The sequence below is a fragment of the Drosophila ficusphila genome, unplaced genomic scaffold, assembly GCF_018152265.1.
Source record: "Drosophila ficusphila isolate 14025-0441.05 unplaced genomic scaffold, ASM1815226v1 contig_47, whole genome shotgun sequence".
Lineage (NCBI taxonomy): Eukaryota > Metazoa > Arthropoda > Insecta > Diptera > Drosophilidae > Drosophila > Drosophila ficusphila.
In genome coordinates this window covers 16,540-29,479 of record NW_025064388.1, presented here as the reverse complement: position 1 = coordinate 29,479, position 12,940 = coordinate 16,540, and positions in this window count along the sequence as shown.

Below are 12,940 nucleotides of genomic sequence, written 5' to 3'. Positions count from 1 at the left end.
TTAGCTCTCGTAGCCACCAATCTTCGGGAAAGCGCTTTCTTCGATGGAATGCCAAATAAGTGCGGTGAGTGGAAAAAAATCTGTTAAAGTAATAACCCTAAAGAAAGGAAACTAAAGAGAAGTGATGTAGGGGAGAAGAGAGATTCATTGATGATATAGCCTCAGCCAAAAATCTCATAAACTCAAACTATTTTTGCTGTTATTCTTATTATTTCATTTTAAATCAACTTAACGTAAAAAAATAATGACCGTAGACCATGCAAAGAATTAAGTAACAAATTTCAGTAACGCAGACGATCGAGAGTCCAACGGAGTTCGTTTGGTTGTTCGATTGGGCTTTTGTATGTTCGAGTGCACGTTTATATGTTCGTTTTGCATGTTCGATCGGTCGTTTATATCGACGCATTTCCGCGAAAGTATCGTATGTCGCTTTTTTTTCGAAATTGAGATTTTAATGCAAAATTGTTAGGCACCTAATGTCTCACTACCCTGTGCAATATTATAACTGAAAGCCCTATAGTTCCGATAAAAATTAATTACGAAATTATCGTATGTCCATACAAATTTTTTTTCAATTGCATGGAAATACTGCAAACGCACAAAAATACCGAAATACAAAAATAAAGAAAAAGCTTCTCCTGTAAAATTTGATTTTTCTACATACGATACATTCGCGGAAATGTTTGACTGCCCGTTTACAAATTTAATGTCCGAAAGAGGAATATCCGATTTTTGTCCGCTGACTCAAATAAGAAGATTCTGAGGATTTGTTTTTAAGACTTGAATGACTTTTTGGATCATAATCTTTCTTATTTGTTTATGTTCTTATATGTAATTTGAGTATTTATGTTTTTCGATGCGTTTATAATTTTTTGTATGTCTCTCAACTTAATGTCAGGTTTTGAAGTCTTAATGTTTAGTTATTAAATAAATTTTATAATGTTTTAAAAACCCCCATTTTTTGACCTTTAGCAGACTTGACCCCGTGAGACCCTGAAACGCGTAAGGGCTGCTCGCCAATTAATATATTTTTTTTTTTTGGACAAGAGCAGCCAAAGGTAGGGAGGGCATGTCGGGCTTCAACAACATCCGAGGTCCCGAGCCGTGTCAGTGCCGTGTTTGTCCCAAATATAAGGGAGCCCTTTTCTTTCTCTTTTTTTTTTAGCTGATCTTGGTTCGAGAGATTGTGACCAATTCTTATCGCTTACCTTAGCACGCAGATTTTTTATTTAATAATGGCCACAGGCATTTCAGGAGGAGGCGGCAAGAACACAACACCATTTGCTGGCGAGCGAGAGGCCGGAGAATTCGTATTCCTGCGTGCGCCAACTCCCCCGACAACACCAGCTAGCCTGAAAAATATTGCTCGTGACTATACTCGTTACAGACGACGTAGACAAGGACTTCCCGAAAGCAAGCAATATTATTCGTCACTTTATGTACGTAGACGACGTTCTGGCAGGGACCACTTCCATACAAGAGGCTCGACTGGCAATCAGCGAACTTCTCAACGCTTTCAGCAGCGCCAGGTTCCCATTAAGAAAGTGGACAGCCAACCAGAAGGGCATACTGGAAGATATCCCAAACGAGCATCTACTCCACGAAGACTTTCGCGATCTTCATTCCGAAAGCTTTGCCAAAACACTTGGGGTTCGGTGGAATGCGACTTCGAACGAGTTCTATTTTGTTCCACCGCCAGTTTCGATTAAATCCACTCATACGAAGAGAGAGTTTCTTTCCCAAATTGCGAAGCTTTTTGACCCAGCCGGATGGCTGTCTCCGTTTATTGTCCGCTCAAAAATCTTTATGCAAGAGATTTGGTTGCAGGAGTTGGGCTGGGATGAAAATATCCCCACAGAAATGGATCAAAGATGGCAAGATTTTTTGCGCAGCTATTCCGAGCTTGAGCAGATCCGTATTCCAAGGTGGGTTGGTTTCCAGCCAGAAGTGAAGGTAGAGCATCAGGGGTTTTGTGATGCGTCTCAGAAGGCATATGGGGCCGCTATATACTTGCGGGTGGAAGTAGGCCACAACATTATGACACCTACCGCCAAACCCGAGTCGAGTTAAAACGGTGTCCCTTCCACGGCTCGAGCTGTGTGGGGCATTGCTGTTGTCAGAGATGATTGCAGCTATCCTTCCGAATATGCCAATTTCCAATTGCGACATTTTCTGCTGGATCGATTTCACCATCGTCCTCGCATGGTTGAACAAGCCGGCATGCCACTGGACCACGTTTTTAGCCAACCGGGTGACAAAAAATACTCAGGTGACGAGCGCTGAGTATTGGGCGCATGTGCGATCTGAGCACAATTCCGCGGACCTGGCCAGTCGAGGCGTTTCGCTGCGGGAGTTGGTTCATAGCCAACTCTAGTGGGAAGGACCGGACTGGTTGCAACAGCCGAAGGACACGTGGCCAACACGGGAGCTTGGACCTCCAGTCACAGACTTAGAGCAGCGTGCTGTGAAGGTCAATTTCGCCAAGGCCCCATTCGAAGATTTGTTGGAACGTTTCTCCGCGTTGGACAAGGCTTTGCGGGTCCTTGCGTACGTATTACGGTTCATTCAACTCTGCCGCAAGATGCCGAGGGACGCTGCTGAGCGACCCACCAAGGAAGAGGTGCGAGAAGCTGAAAGAGTCCTTATTTGGAATGCTCAGGGGGGAGAATATACCGAAGAGCTCAAAGTCCTAAACGATAAGCGTCCGATTCCAGTTTCCAGCCCGATAGCCAACCTGTTTCCATTTCTAGACCAACAAGGCCTGTTAAGGGCATGTGGGCGCATTACAGCCTCAACGGCCCTCCAGTACGACGAGCGGCATCCTATTATACTGCCATACAACTGTCGGTTAGCTCGTCTTCTCGTCCTTTTTTCACATCAGATTTTCCTGCATGGCGGCAACCAACTAGTGGTACGCCTCATCCGATCGAAGTATTGGGTTCCTAAAATCAAAAATCTGGTAAAAGCTGTGCTGAACTCCTGTAAGGTGTGTACTATTTACAAGAAGAGAGTCCAGACGCAATTGATGGACGATCTCCCGACCGATCGAGTTTCCTTTTCGAGGCCATTCACATATGTATACGGGCATTGATTATGCAGGCCCGTTTGAAATCAAAAACTATACTGGCAGAGCATGCCTTATTACCAAGGGTGCGTATTTGTGTGTTTTTCCACGAAGGCTATCCATTTAGAGCCTACGTCCGACCTGACAACGGAGAAGTTCCTCGCGGCATTTGCCCGATTCGTAGCAAGAAGAGGTTGTCCTCAGCGAGTCCATTCGGATAATGGCGAAACCTTTGTGGGGGCAGCGACTCCACTTTCTCGAGATTTCATGCAGACGATCAACGAGTCTGTAGCTGGAACCTATAGCCATCAGGGACTTGTGCGGCGGTTCATTCCACCAGGGGCTCCACATATGGGAGGATTGTGGGAGGCTGGAATAAAGAGCTTCAAGGCACTCTTTTTACAAGTCGACGTCAAGTCGGAAGTACACGTTTGAAGAGTTCGCCACGCTTCTCGCCAAAGTTGAAGCCTGCCTTAATTCCAGGCCGCTGTCTCCCATGTCCGCAGCCCGCCGCGCCTATCGAAATTTCGTTTCGAGTGCTTACTATTCAGAAGGAAGTCCACCCCCCAATAAACAAATAGGTATCAACCCAAGTGGTCGCCCAACTTTACCATTCAAAAGTTCTAAAGGACTACACTTACTGCTACGATTAACTGTACAGTTAAAAGCTAACTGTACATCCCCTAGTGCATCCTGCTACGATCTAGAGTTTGTCTCAACAGCCGTCAAAAGATTCTTCAGTGTACTCATGACTCTTTTAACTTGGCCATTGGCTCGACTTGCACGCGTTCCAATTAGATGTAATTGTATTTTTTTGGCTAGAACTAAATTGCACAAACTTCGTGCCCGTGAAGCTACACCCCTAATCGGCAATTAAACGCGTTGGCACGCCAAAAATGGCAATCGAAGATTTCATTGCGTTAACACAAGTATTAGCATCCAAAGAAAAAGTGTGAAATAGATAAACGTATTTTGTAAAAGCGTCGATTTGTAAAATAATATATTCTTTACGATCGTTTTTTTCGCTAAATTTTCCTGATATATCTATATGAACAGTGTGCCAGGGAATGCTTATTTTTGGAATTGGGTGTAATTCCAATTGAGGTTTTCCTGACGTACCCTTAAAAACTCTACATGTAATGCAGTTCTCCACGAATCTTCGAACATATTTTGCCATACCCGAAAACCAGTAATGATCGTACACTTTATCTAGTGTTTTCTGCGAACCTAGATGCATGAAACACTCATGTAACTAATTTATAAATGACCAGCGAAAAGTACAAGGTATCAAGGTACAACTACAGGTAACAACGAGTTTTTGAATTCCTTTGACTCTTTCTATACAAAACATTTGATCAAATTTCATAAGTGAAACTAAAGCCAAATGTTTGAAGAAACTCCCAACGATAAATCCTAGGTGACAACTCGACTTTATTTCAAGAAGATTTGATTGAGCTACAGTCAGTAAAAATTTAGAATTTTCTCTGAGAAAATATAAAAGCTTTATCTGTTGAGAAAACCGGAATGAATTGACGAAAGTATTACGCTAAACCAATAAACTGTCTTAGAGAAGCAACTGAATTTGGTGGAGGCAACGCCGATAGTTTTTCTTTTTTGTTAGAATTTGGACGTATCTCCCTCGCTTGTATATCATAGCCCAGGTAGCGCACTGTAGTTCTCAAGATAAAGCACTTTGAAATGTGTTTGGAGATTTCTCTCTGTTATGTCTATGTAAAGCGGGGATCGGGGCTTAATAAAGCTTTCTCGCTCAGGCGAATTCGGCCGCCGATCTCCCGCTCAGTACTTTAGGTATAGGCATGTAAGAGAATTTTATGAAATTAAAAGTGAGTTGAAATCTGAACTCCTTATCGTGCGCATCGCCGCAACTTTCGTCTTATTTCGCTATTCGCCTAATAAAAACCATCGCAAAGAATTAACCACTGCAATCGCAAAGTTTTTCGTTTCGGCAATAAAAACGCTTATTGTTTTTCATGGTGACCGCGACGTGATCAGCAGTTGGTTTTTTCTCTTTTTTTCGCATTTTTTTTTGGTGTGTAACAAACAATTAAAAACCAAAAACAATTCTCCGCGTCGGCTTAAATAAAGTGCAAAAGTGCCAATAAATAATTATTTGTCGCCGTTGGACTTGTTGCTGCCTTTTCGTCGCTGCCGCTGGAGAAGACTGTTGTTGCTGCCAAGAAGCCCTTTTGTTGCCGCTGGATTTGTTTGATTGCTGCCAAAGGCCTTTTCGTCGTCGCCGCTGGAACTGATTACGCAATTTGCACACCCTACGTCGAGGCAATGGATCCGAAAAGGGAAGTCGCTGATCAGACCGAATCGGCCAGCCAGGTATGGAGTGTAAAAAGTTGAAAGTTAATTTGTGGCGTTTTGTTAAAATTGTGTTCGGCCAATCTTTCAACTTTTTGCATTCGTGTAAAATCGGTAGATAGTGAGCATTCTAACCAAAAAATTTGATTTCGCATGCACTAACAATTTTAATTCGAATATTATACATTCATAAATATTTATATTATATTGCTTATATTTTATATTTTATATTGCTATAAATATTGAATTAAGTGAATCGCTTTGGACCTATAAAATTAAATTCGTCGTTGACCCAATAAGTGCAAATTAATTCCACCAATTTCGTCGTAGTGAGCACCAATTTAGGGTTAAAAATTAAGGCCGAAAATAAAGTGATTTTAATAGTCCATCGAGTGAACTATTGTGCAAAGAAAATTGCGGAAAAAACCTGTGCGCGCATTTTTCATTACCAAATTTGCCGCGCTTTTCCGCCATTTTCCCAAGCCTTAGCGCCATTTCCCGCGCTTCTGCATCCCGCTTATATATTCGTTGCCCTTATATATCAGTCAGTGCATCATTTTCCGCTAGTCGGCATTTCCAAAGAGTGAGCCGCCAGCTAAATACAGACATACACACACACGCACTCTCACCCACGCAGCGCTGCCAGTGTTTTTTGATCTCGCTTTCGCGCTTTTCGTTTTCGGTCGCTGGCTATTGCAAGCGTTTTTTGGTGTTATCGCTTTTCGGTGTTTGCGCTGAGCGTGTGCTCCTCTACAATTTGTGCGTGGGGTTTATTAGTTCCGTACGGAATTAATAAATTAATTAATATTATTCTAAACGACTTCGTTAAATTTATTCGATAAATCCCCTACAGTGTAGACGTTCGGCATATACCACTCGTTTGTTTTTTATTTTTGTTTAAATAATAAAAAGTAAATTAAAATTTTTATATTTTGATTTTTGTTATTTGAATAAAAATTAATTCCCAGCCTTTCGATTTCAAACCAAATTTAATCAAATAATAAATCACAATGAGCAACAAAGAAATCGAAGCGCTTAAAAATAAACGAGACGGAATTATGCGAAGTATATCCCGAACTCAACAATATTTGGAAGAGGGTACATTATCTTTGAATCCAGTCGAATTAGAATGTCGTTTGGAAATATTAAGTTCGCACATTGAAAATGCTTCGACAATTCAGAATCAAATCGAAGCGAGAGACCCAGAGGATTTGTTTCGGGAAGAATTGGAAGAGACCGCAGTATTGGCCAAGTCTCTGCTAATTTCTCTAATAAATAAAAGCAGGCGTACGAGCGTCGATGAATCCGCTCCACCGGCAAGGCGCACTCCCCAATGCCGCCTGCCGAGCGTGTCTCTTCCAACATTTAGCGGAAAGCACGCCGAATTTAAAAACTTTATAAGCCTTTTCGAAACGTTTGTCGACAAAGATGACACTCTGCACGATATTGAAAAATTTAACCATTTAATATCGTGTCTGGCTGGAGACGCTTTAGGCACAGTCAGGGCATTTCAAGTCACCGCGGCCAACTATCCCAAGGCCCTGGCTAGCCTGAAGCGGGTGTACGATAATGATTGTCTGATTTTCTTCGACAATATATCGACACTTTTTAATCTGCCAAAAATGTCCCAGCCATCAGCGACAGCCTTGAGGAACCTGATCGACCCAGTCAGAGCTCTATACGATTCGTTGCTGTCCATTGGGGATGACAAACGTATAACGAATGCCATCCTCATTCATCTAATCATGAGCAAAGTCGATGCAGGGACAAAAAGAAAGTGGGAAGAACAGTTGGACTATACTTCGCTTCCGCTTTGGAGCGAATGTGAGTCGGCTCTGGACAGGCGATACCAACACATGGTCGCCGAAGAGGCTTCCAAGCCGAAAAATGTTCAGCCAAGCCAGACTTTTCCGAAGAAGAGTGGAAATAAAAGTTTTTCATTGATCGCTGCTAGGGACGACTCTTCTTTATGTGTGTTTTGCACATCAGCAGAGCATCAAGTAGGAAACTGCGCTTCTTTCGCTGCTCTAACAGTGCAGCAGAGGTTCGATTTTGCCAAGAAAGTGCCCTTATGCATTAACTGCCTTCGCAAGGGTCACACGGTCAAGAAATGCAAATCGAACAGGTGCAGGGGTGTGCAAATCTTCACACCACACTTTGCTGCACATATACTCGCCTAAAACAAATCTCGCGTTGCGGCCTCCTCCTCAGCCCACGCTCATGCAAGAGACTCCATCCACTTCACATGTTTTGCATGCGACTGCTTCGGATAGAGTTATTCTTGCCACAGCTATCGTGAGCGTATTATCGAAAAGTGGCGAATTTGTTGTGGCTCGAGCGTTGCTTGACTCTGGTTCAGAAATAAATTTTGTGACCGACGAGCTCGCTCAGAGACTACAAATTAAAAGAGAGGATGTGTGTATAAGCTTGCGGGGCATTGGTCAAACTAATGCCCAAGCAACAAAGAAGATACATACAATAGTGAAGTCGCGAGTAGGGAGCAGCCAGTTGTCGTCCGATTTTTATATCTTAAAGAATATTTCTGGTTATCATCCGGATCAAGCGGTGAACACCAGCGGGTGGAGGGTGCCAGAAAATATTAATTTGGCAGATCCATTCTTCTTCAAGCCCCAAAAAATAGACATGCTTATCGGCGCAGATTCATTTTTTGAAATTCTGTCAGTCGGCCAGATAAAGCAGGGGCCTGAACTTCCCATCTTACAAAAAACTGTTCTCGGCTGGATAGTGTCAGGGAGATGTACCTCGGAAACCAAAATTAAGGCAGAAAATTCGGTACATCTCAGCTGCCAGGAAGAAGCGTTGGTGTCAATCGACACAACCCTGCAGAAATTTTGGTCTGTGGAGGACTTGCCGCCTAAGGCTAAAGTCCATACTCCTGAGCAGCAACTTTGTAAACAACACTTTGAGAAGAATACTCAAAGACTGTCGTCCGGGAGATTTTCGGTTCGTCTGCCGTTCAAATCTGACCCGAATTCTCTTGGTGCTTCGTATGAAGTTGCGAAACGTAGATTTTTGTCGCTGGAAAGGAGATTGTCCAAAGATCCTTCCTTAAAAAAAGTGTATCTGGATTTCATGGAGGAATATGCGTCAATGGGCCATATGTCTTCTACTGATAATAGAATTCCAGATGGTCCACACTATTTTATTCCGCACCAATGCGTGCTGCGGCCTCAAAGCACCTCAACCAAGTTGAGAGTGGTGTTCGATGCCTCAAGCCGCACATCGACGCAGGTTGCGTTGAATGATATCTTGATGGTAGGCCCCACTATTCAAGAGGAGCTGTATTCGACGCTACTTCGGTTCAGAATGCACAGGTTCGCCCTTGCAGTGGACATTAAAAAGACGAAGGAAGTTTCTCAGGTTTTGCAAGAGGCAGGTTTCGAATTGGCAAAGTGGTTTTCGAACTGCCCAGAGATCTCCGCATCTGACAGCGCTATCATGCCATTATTGGCTGACTCAGATGTGACTAAAACCCTTGGAGTGGTTTGGTTACCTGGTAAAGATTACTTCCAATTCCGGTTGGATGACTCTTTCCAGGATCTTCGTCCGACAAAACGAAACATACTCTCCGTGACTGCGAGACTTTTCGATCCACTGGGCCTGTTGTGTCCTTTGGTCACGAGGGCAAAGATGCTTCTACAGGAGCTGTGGCTTCGAAAATTAGATTGGGACGAGTCGCTACCGATGCAGCTACAAACGTCGTGGGAAGCCTTCAAAGCAACTCTGCTGCAACTGCCCAAAGTCAAGGTATCGCGATTCGTTCATACAGATCCGCAAGTCCCGATTGAAATACACGGTTTCGCTGACGCTTCCATGCGAGCAAATGGAGCATGCATCTACGTTCGCACTCAAACTGCTGAAGGTTTAAAATTGTCATTACTGACTGCCAAATCCAAAGTAGCTCCCCTCAAGACGAAAACTTTGCCTCGCCTTGAGCTGTGTGCAGCTCACCTTCTAGCAGATCTTCTTAATCGTGTAAGGCCATTACTAAATTGCCCTATCAAAAAGGTGATTCTATGGACCGACTCTGAGATCACTCTGCATTGGATCAAAACTCATCCTTCGTCGTTGTCCGTTTTCGTCTCAAACCGAGTAGCTGAGATCCAAGAGTGGTCGGAGAATGCAATTTGGCGACACGTTCCCACGAAAGTTAACCCAGCGGATATAGTGTCTCGAGGATGTGACGTTGAAGATCTTTTAACGTCCATTTGGTTCGCTGGGCCGTCATTTTTGCTCGACACAGAAAGTAGTTGGCCTGTAAATCAGCATTTCTAACTTCCTTCAGAAGTTGTGTTGAGTGAGTTACGCAAGTCGGCGTTGACTCTTGTTGTCACACCAGAGCCCAACTACCTGCTTCAGAAAATCGAGTCCTTTTCGTCGCACCTGAAGCTGCTGAGAGTTTTCGTGTGGGTTTTAAGATTTATTCGGAGGTGTAAGAAAGTTGTACAGCCTTTCGAAAAAAGCATTACGCCCAGAGAATTGAATTTTGCGTTCGAGAAAATTGTAGAAGTCATCCAATCTCACGAATTCAGTGACGACATAGGCAAAATTCGGAAAAAGAAACCGGTATCAACGCAGATTCAAAAGCTAAATCCCTTTGTGCAGGAAAATAAATCAGATTGGTGCTCTTCGACATTATTGCGCGTTGGTGGTCGGTTATTGAATCCCGTACGAAGCCAAGTTTCCGTTGTTGCTAACAAAAAGCTCACAGTTTGTTAAAACCTACGTGTCGTATCTGCACGTTACAAATTGTCACGCTGGTCCTCGAGCTCTTGTGAGTCTCCTGCGAGAGAAAGTCTGGTTGGTCAATGCTCAAGACGTATGTCGCCGAACAGTTCGTTCGTGCATGCGCTGCTTTCGATGCAAGCCGCAGCTCTTGACGCAAATTATGGGGAACTTGGCATCAGACAGACTCCGAGCTCTCCGCCCTTTTAATATCTGTGGCGTCGATTTTTGTGGGCCATTTAGCACAACTTATCGCATCCGTGGTAAACCACCGTACAAGTCATATGTGGCCTTGTTTGTGTGTTTTGCGTCCAAAGCGGTCCACTTAGAGTTAGTGTCTGACCTTACCACTGATGCATTTCTATTGGCTTTCCAAAGGTTCGTGAGTCGTCGCGGGATTCCGGAGAAGGTGTGGTGCGACAACGCGACGAACTTCGTCGGCGCGGATCGGCATCTGAGAGAGTTCCGGGCCCGTCTGGAGGAGCAGGGGGGCGGTATCGAAGCATTCGCGTCAAAAAAAGGATGCGAGTTTGCGTTCATACCGCCCAGAGCACCTCACTTCGGCGGTCTATGGGAAGCAGGTGTGAAGTCTGCAAAGCACCTGTTCCTTCGGACGGTCGGTCACGACCTCTTGACCGCGGATGAGCTCGGAACTCTCCTCGCCAGCGTGGAGGCGGTGCTGAACTCGAGGCCCATAGGAGCGCTAAGCAGCGACCCCAGCGACGGCGAAGCCCTCACACCCGGACATCTCCTGATCGGCGGCCCGCTGGTCGCACCACCACCCTCAGCACTCCCGGACCAGATCAGCCCGACCTGCTTGCGACGATGGCGCAGTGTCTCGTCGCTCAGGCACAGGTTCTGGCAGCGATGGTCCCGGGAGTACGTCTCCAGCCTGCAGACGAGGCAAAAGTGGTCCAAGGAAGTCCAAAACGTCGTCGTGGGAGCTCTCGTCGTCGTCAGCGAGGACAATCTGCCGCCCCAGCAGTGGAGGATCGGGCGCGTCGTGGAGGTGCACGTCGGCGCTGATGGCAAGGTCCGAGTGGCGGACGTCAAGACGGCAGACGGGGTCTACAGGCGAGCCATCCATCGGCTGGCTCTTCTTCCGATCTTGTCCTGAAGGACGTCGTCCCTTCAGAGGGGGCGGTGTTTGGAGATTTCTCTCTGTTATGTCTATGTAAAGCGAGGATCGGGGCTTAATAAAGCTTTCTCGCTCAGGCGAATTCGGCCGCCGATCTCCCGCTCAGTACTTTAGGTATAGGCATGTAAGAGAATTTTATGAAATTAAAAGTGAGTTGAAATCTGAACTCCTTATCGTGCGCATCGCCGCAACTTTCGTCTTATTTCGCTATTCGCCTAATAAAAACCATCGCAAAGAATTAACCACTGCAATCGCAAAGTTTTTCGTTTCGGCAATAAAAACGCTTATTGTTTTTCAAAATGTTAAAAGAGAATCCTGCGCTCACTAAAACGTCTAATACAAGTTTCAAACGTTCAAACGTTTCTTCCTTTGATTCTGAAACAATTAATAAATCATCCATATAAACAATTACAAACGAATGAGCAAGACTGCCAAGTGCCTTTAATACAGCTCTCTGGAACACTGAAGGGGCGTTTTTAATCCAAAAAGCATCGCAAGAAATTCGTACTCCCCAACAGGGGTAACAAAAGCAGTCTACTCTATACTCGCTTGCCATGTCAAGAGAAGTGACATATTTAGCTCCCCTAAGTCTAACTATTCAATCTGATATTAACGGTAATGGAAACTTATCAGCTACGGTATTTTTTTATTTAATTCTCTGTAATCAACGTAAAGTCTTGCTGAGCCGTATTTCACTCAGCTTCCGAATCAAAAGTAATTGGAAATCTCTCACCATCGACCAGCATACCCGATTGAGGCTCCACTATAGCGCATAGCTCCACTCTTTTTAACGTTCTCACTTCCGATCCAGCACTCTGCACTTTTTTTGACAATTAGTGGCTATATGTCCCGGTTCCTGACATCTGTAACACGTTACGTTTGTCCTTCCATGACGAGGCTGCGCTGACGGCCACTCCTTTCCAATTGTCGAAACCTGAGATCCAGATCTACAGTCTTGCTTTTTGTGGCCTAGCTTTCCACACTGGTAACATTTGATTTCCGCAGTTTTAGCTCGCTTCGTCTCTGGTTCCCAGTTCGTTGCATTAGGGCGCTCCTTTAGAGCTGAGAATACTTGCAGCTTCGCTTGCAGTTTACGTCGATTGTTAACATGCGTTGTGTGTATCATTCGCTGCAAACGCCGATTGAAATTAGCCATGTGCCCAAGAACCAGCGCGATGGAAATTTGTTCAGAATTCAAATTACGCAGTTTTGTGCCCAGTGACGTCACACTGCGACTTGCAAAAACAGACAGGCTTTCGCCGTTGCTTGGACGGCTATTAAGAAAATTTAAAATGACGGCGGCTGGCGTCTCTGAAGTCTCGTATCGCTGCTCAAATAATTGCCGGAACTGTTGCCAAGTTATTCCCGGGTTGCATATTTGAGATAACCATTGTGCCGCTGTGCCTTCCAAAGCTTTACTTAATGCTAATATAAGAGCGCTGCCACTTAATGGTTTTTCTCGTAAGATGATGTCGACCGTAGCGCACCACTGCGTGGCATCCATACCAGCAACGTCCGGATTATATTTCGGCAGGAAAATCTCGCTAGTTTGTTGCAACTCACTCGCCGGCGTCTGTAGGCTCTTAACCAGTTCCAGAAAGTTCCGGTTTTGTTGTTCTAACAGCGCGAATACGTCTCTAGAAGAAGTTTAGTTAGGGCCGAAT